We start from the raw sequence: 6,042 nt of genomic DNA, 5'->3' as shown, positions 1-6,042 counted from the left end.
CCGTCTAAAAAAAAAAAAAAAACACAAAAATTGGCCGGGTGTGGTGACAGGCACCTGTCATCCCAGCTACTCGGGAGGCTGAGGCAGGAGAATTGCCTGAACTCGGGAGGTGGAGGTTGCAGTGGGCAGAGACTACACCACTGCACTCCAGCCTGAGGGACAGAGCAAGACTCCGTCCCCTGACCCCCCCAAAAAAAGTTACCCACCATTTCCCCCAAACCTACTAAGTAAAGGAAATATCCTTTATGGTACATTTATAAAAGCCAGGTATGAAATTATGTTTTGTCTGGAAAACGAATATGATTTGTGCATCCGTCACATATTTTCATAGCTCAGTATTCAAAAGCTGCAAAGTGGGAACAGTGAATGGTGCCAGATTGCAACCCCCATGCTCCGGAGCTATGAAATAAACTCTCTTGCAAACCTTAAGTCTCTTTTCTCCATTCCTTTCATTTTCTTTGTGACCCTTGGTTGTCTCTTTCTTATAGATTTGAAAGCCTCTTTCTGTGTTAAAAACATTAACTCATATACTCCTTGTATATATAAGTCACAAATATTTTCTTCAGCTTATTAACCTGTTTTACCATTTTACAGCATTTTTCTATGCAAGTTTATTACACTATCATCAAGTCAGGTCTATGAGTGTTTTTTTCGGCTTCCATTCTTTCTAGCACACTTAAAAAGCTCCTCTTCACCCCAAGATGATATATGCATGCACCTTTATTTCCTTTGGGTATTTTATTTCATTTTTTCCACGTCAACATTTCATGTCTTCATTGAAGTCATTTTATATGTTAATTCTAACTGGAATAGTTTTAGTGTTTGCCTTTCTACAAATGACTCTCCAGTTCTCCCAAGGTCACTTACTGAACACGCCCTCCATTTCCTGACGCATTCAGAGCCCTGTGTTAATCACCTGCATTCTCTGAGTGCCTGTGTGTCAGGCTTTGCATTTCACTCCAGGGGTGTGTCTCTTTCTGTGTCAGAGCCCCCCACTCCTGGCTGACTGCAGCCTTATGCTACATTTAAATGTCCGGTGCCACGTGACAGTCTTCAGAAGTGTCTTGTCCCATAGTCACTCACCTTCCAGAACATTAAATCAAGTTTTTTGAAAAATCCCACTGGTAATTTGATTGGAATGGTATTAGATTTATAAACTAATTAAGGAATAACTGACTTGTAAAAATACAGTTAAGAAGTCAAATCCACAGCCGGGCGAGGTGACTGACCCCTGTAATCCCAGCACTCTGGGAGGTCAAGGTGGGCGGATCACCTGAGGTCAGGAGTTCAAGATCAGCCTGACCAACATGGAGAAACCCTGTCGCTACTAAAAATACAAAATTAGCTGGGCGTGGTGATGCATGCCTGTAATCTCAGCTACTTCGGAGGCTGCAGCAGGAGAATGGCTTGAACCCGGGAGGCGGAGGTTGCAGTGAGCAGAGATGACATCACTGTACTCCAGCCTGGGTGAAAAGAGGAAAACTCCATCTCAAAAAGAAAAAAAAAGGAGTTAAATCCAGTCAGGGCATGGTGGCTCACGCCTGTAATCCCAGCACTTTGGGAGGCCAAGGCAGGTGGATCACGAGGTCAAGAGATCGAGACCATCCTGGTCAACATGGTGAAACCCCGTCTCTACTAAAAAATACAAAAAATCAGCCGGGCATGGTGGCGCTTGCCTGTAATCCCATCTACTCAGGAGAATTGCTTGAACCCAGGAGGCAGAGGTTGCGGTGAGCCGAGATCGCGCCATTGCACTCCAGCCTGGGTAACAAGAGCGAAACTCCGTCTCAAAAAAAAAAAAAAAAAAGTTAGGCCGGGCGCGGTGGCTCAAGCCTGTAATCCCAGCACTTTGGGAGGCCGAGGCAGGTGGATCACGAGGTCAAGAGATCGAGACCATCCTGGTCAACATGGTGAAACCCCGTCTCTACTGAAAAAAAAAAATACAAAGCATAGCTGGGCATGATGGTGCCTGCCTGTAATCCCAGCTACTTGGGAGGCTGTGTCAGGAGAATTGCTTGAGCCCGGGAGGTGGAGGTTGCAGTCAGCCAAGATTGAGCCATTGCACTCCAATATGAGCGACAGAGAGTGAGAGTCCATCTCAAAAAAAAAAAAGAAAAAAAAAAAAAGTGTGAGTCCTGGCCAGGTGCAATGGCTCATGCCTGTAATCCCAGCACTTTGGGAGGCCAAGGTGGGTGGATCACCTGAGGTCAGGAGTTCAAGACTAGCTTGGGTAACACGGTGAAACCCCATCTCTACTAAAAAAAAAAAATACAAAGCATAGCTGGGCATGATGGTGCCTGCCTGTAATCCCAGCTACTTGGGAGGCTGTGTCAGGAGAATTGCTTGAGCCCGGGAGGTGGAGGTTGCAGTCAGCCAAGATTGAGCCATTGCACTCCAATATGAGCGACAGAGAGTGAGACTCCATCTCAAAAAAAAAAAAGAAAATGAGCCCTTGTAGCTGAGTGTAGTGGCTGACGCCTGTAATCCCAGCACCTGGGTGGGCAGATACTTGAACACAGGAGTTAGGGACTAGCCTGGCCAACATGGCAAAACCCTGTCTCCACTGAAAGTACAAAAATTAGCTGGCCATGGTGGCACATGCTTGTAATCCCAGCTACTCGTGTGGCTGAGGCGTGAGAATTGTTTGAACCCGGAGGCACAGGTTGCAGTGAGCCAAGATTGTGCCACTGCACTCCAGCCTGAGTGACAGAGTGAGACTCTGTCTCAAAAAAAAAGTGACTATTGATTGGTGTTGTGAATATTTTTTCATTATATTTTCTCTCTTTCTCCCTTCCCTTCCCTTCCCTTTTCCTTCCTTCCTTCCTTCCGCTTTCTTTTCCCTTTCTTTCTTCTTTTCTTTTCTTTCTTTTTCTTTTCTCTTTCTTTCTTTATCCTCTCTCTCTCTCGCGCTCTCTCTCTCTATTTCTTTCTTCTTATCTCACTCTGTTACCCAGGCTGCAGTGCAATAGCACGGTCTTGGCTCACTGCAACCTCCACCTCTCAGGTTCAAGTGATTCTCCTGCTTCAGCCTTTTGAGTAGCTGGGATTACAGGCACACACCACCACGCCTGGCTAATTTTTGTATTATTAGTAGAGATAGGGTTTCACCATGTGGGCCAGGCTGGTCTCGAACTCCTGACCTCAGGTGATCCGCTCACCTTGGCCTCCCAAAGTGCTGGGATTATAGGTGTTCGTCACCACGCCCAGCCTACTTCCTATTTTTAACATCAAAATGAATCTATGCTGCTTCTACAACATTGCTTCTACAGCTGAAGCAATGCTTTGCCTGCAGATTAAACAGTGACACGTTGGTCACCATAGGGTCCCAGCACTTGGCCCAGCCTCCCGCCAGGGCTGGCCCGTCATCTGTGGTGCAGGACACTCAGTCTCTCACCTGCCCCCACTGAGGGACATCTGGGTAGTTTTCGTTCTTTTGTCCTCACCCTTAATCTCAGGAGACTCCCTTCCAGCCCCAAACCAGGCTGCATTCTCCTCTGTTCTCTGCGCCTTGGCAGATCAGGAACAGGTGGGGACATGTGTGGAGACGGGACGTCCCCAGAGCACCCTGGCCTCAGTCCTGCTTCCATGGCCCGCAGTGGCTCAGGACCAGTGCACCAGAGACCCAGCGGGGCTGAGGAATGGCCAGGGTCTGCCCGAGGGCTCAGAGCCAGGGCCGAGGAGCTGGCATGGGGGTGCCCTCAGAGGCCCTGTGACTTGGAGACACCCGGTGTGTTTTCTGCACACGTGGCTGTCACTCAGGGGTTGGTGCCTTTCCCTAGCACTAAACCGTCAGCACCTCTGGGGCCTGCTCCCTTGTCCCTGGCTGGGTGGGGAGGCTGAGGGAGCCCTTGTCCGTGCAGCAGGTGTGTCCCGACCTGTTCCGGGGCAGGCCCTGGGCCGACGCTGGGAGAAAACCAGCCAAGTCTCTGGGAAAAGTGGACCCAATGGGCAGGGCTGTGGCCCAGGGTTAAGTGTGCAGGGGCAGGTTCTTTGAGGACCTGGGCTAGGTGGGGGACCCTGCAGAGATACAGGGGTGAGGCCAGAAGGCAGGTCTGCTGGACAGGGGGAGGGTTCTTCCATGGAGGAACAGGGACTGGACCCCCAGCAAAAGGCCAGTGATGGCAGGGTGGGAGGTCAAGTTGCACTGGGGCCTGGAGGAAGAGTATGTGCTGGGCTGGGCCAGAGGGGCCCCAGGATGCAGTGGCTTCCATTCTGGTGTCCAGGGCCATGGGCGCTGCCAGCATAGAAGGCTCCCGGGACCCCTCTGAGCACAGGCTCCTCCTCGGTTTTCGGGGCCTCTTCCTGTCTGGGGTGAGACTGCAAACCAGCCCTGAGCACCTGAGTCAACCTTGGATGGCAGGGCCCAGGTGAGGGTTGTAACAGTGGGGTCAGGGTGCCCCTTGGCACAGGCAGCCACGTGCCGGTCCGGACAACAGGCTCCTCCTGGGCCTCCTGCTGAGGACACCCTTCTTACCCACCTCCCTCTGTCAGGCCACCATCAGACTGGATTCAGGGTTGGCCGATGCATCCTGGATCCTTTCCTTGTCCTTCTTCTCTGCACTGCCGCGTGGGGACGGACTCTGGGAAGCTCCCATCAGCACCCAGCACCCCTAGGTGTCCCCTTCCTTCTATTCTGGGCTTTCTGACTGTGATGGAGCCGGCTGTGTTTGATGCTTTTCTTTTTTTTTTTGAGACAGAGTTTCATTCTTGTCACTGGAATGCATTGGCGCCACCTTGGCTCACTGCAACCTCCACCTCTTAGGTTCAAGCTATTCTCCTGCCTCAGCCTCCCAAGTAGCTGGGATTACAGGCACCCGCCAGCACATCTGGCTAGTTTTTAAAATATTTTTAGTAGACACATGGTTTCCCCATGTTGCTCAGGCTGGTCTTGAACTCCTAACCTCAGGTGATCTGCCTGCCTCGGCCTGCCAAAGTGCTGAAATTATAGAAGTGAGCCACCATGCTGGGCCTGCTGCTTGTTTTTAACCTCTTTGGTAAAGAGAGCTCCGACTACAAACCCTAGTGCCGACGGGGCCCATGGCGGGGGTAGGGGTGCCAGAGGGCCGTTCCCTGGTGCTGTGCTGCCCACTCCTTGGTGCTGATGGAAGGCCCAGCGGGGAGAGCCTCCTACCCTGGCAGTGACCAGGTGGGCAGGGGGAAGATGTGGAGGGCGGAAGGGAGGGAGGGGCTCTGTTCTAGGAAGTCCTTGGAGGCTCCTCGGGCTCCCCCCAGTGGTGTGATGTGAGCCACAGCAGGAGTCCATAGGTGGTGGTCTTCACACCGCCGGCGCCTCCTCGGGAAATGCTGGCAGAGGCCTGAGCTCAACTTTGGTCCTGGGTGTGGGAGAGAGTTTCTGCAGGTGATGGAGGCCTCTGAAGGGGAGCCACGAAGGGGTTCTTTGAGGGGCTCAAGCAGCCCCAAGTACTCAACTCTAGAAATCAACAGGGGGATCCCACCTTTCCCAGGGAAGGGCCAAGGACTTCTAAGAGCAGAAGCCAGTAGATCCCTGTGTGTTCTGACTCCCAAGACGTGGGTATGTAGAGCCACAGTCACTAAGACCACAGCGCCCAGGTGAGCCAATGGACACACAGACCGTGGAAGGGGGAAGATGCAGAAATGGACCTCACGCCTGCGGACAGCTGGCCTTCTACCAAGGCGCAAAGTCCACTAGATTGAGAAATGGGTATTTCCAGTGCCAGGGCAGCTGGACATACACCTGCAAAAGAATAAACCTCAGCTCCTGCCCACTTCACACCATACACAGAAGACAATTTGAGGGCTCGGTGACTCACCCTCGTAATCCCAGCACTGTGGGAGGCCGAGGTGGGCAGATGACCTGAGGTCAGGAGTTCGAGACCAGCCTGACCAACATGCTGAAACCCCATCTCTACTAAAAATACAAAACTTAGCTGGGAATGGTGGCACATGCCTGTTACCCCAGCTACTCAGGAAGCTGAGGCAGGAGAATTGCTTGAACCTGGGAGGCGGAGGTTGCAGTTGTACTCCAGCCTGGGCAACAGAGGGAGACTCTGTCTCAAAAAA

The sequence above is a fragment of the Cebus imitator genome, unplaced genomic scaffold (genome assembly GCF_001604975.1).
Source record: "Cebus imitator isolate Cc_AM_T3 unplaced genomic scaffold, Cebus_imitator-1.0 Scaffold112, whole genome shotgun sequence".
Taxonomy (NCBI): Eukaryota; Metazoa; Chordata; class Mammalia; order Primates; family Cebidae; genus Cebus; species Cebus imitator.
The sequence above is the reverse complement of the archived record's forward strand: the minus strand, read 5'-3'. Positions refer to the sequence as shown.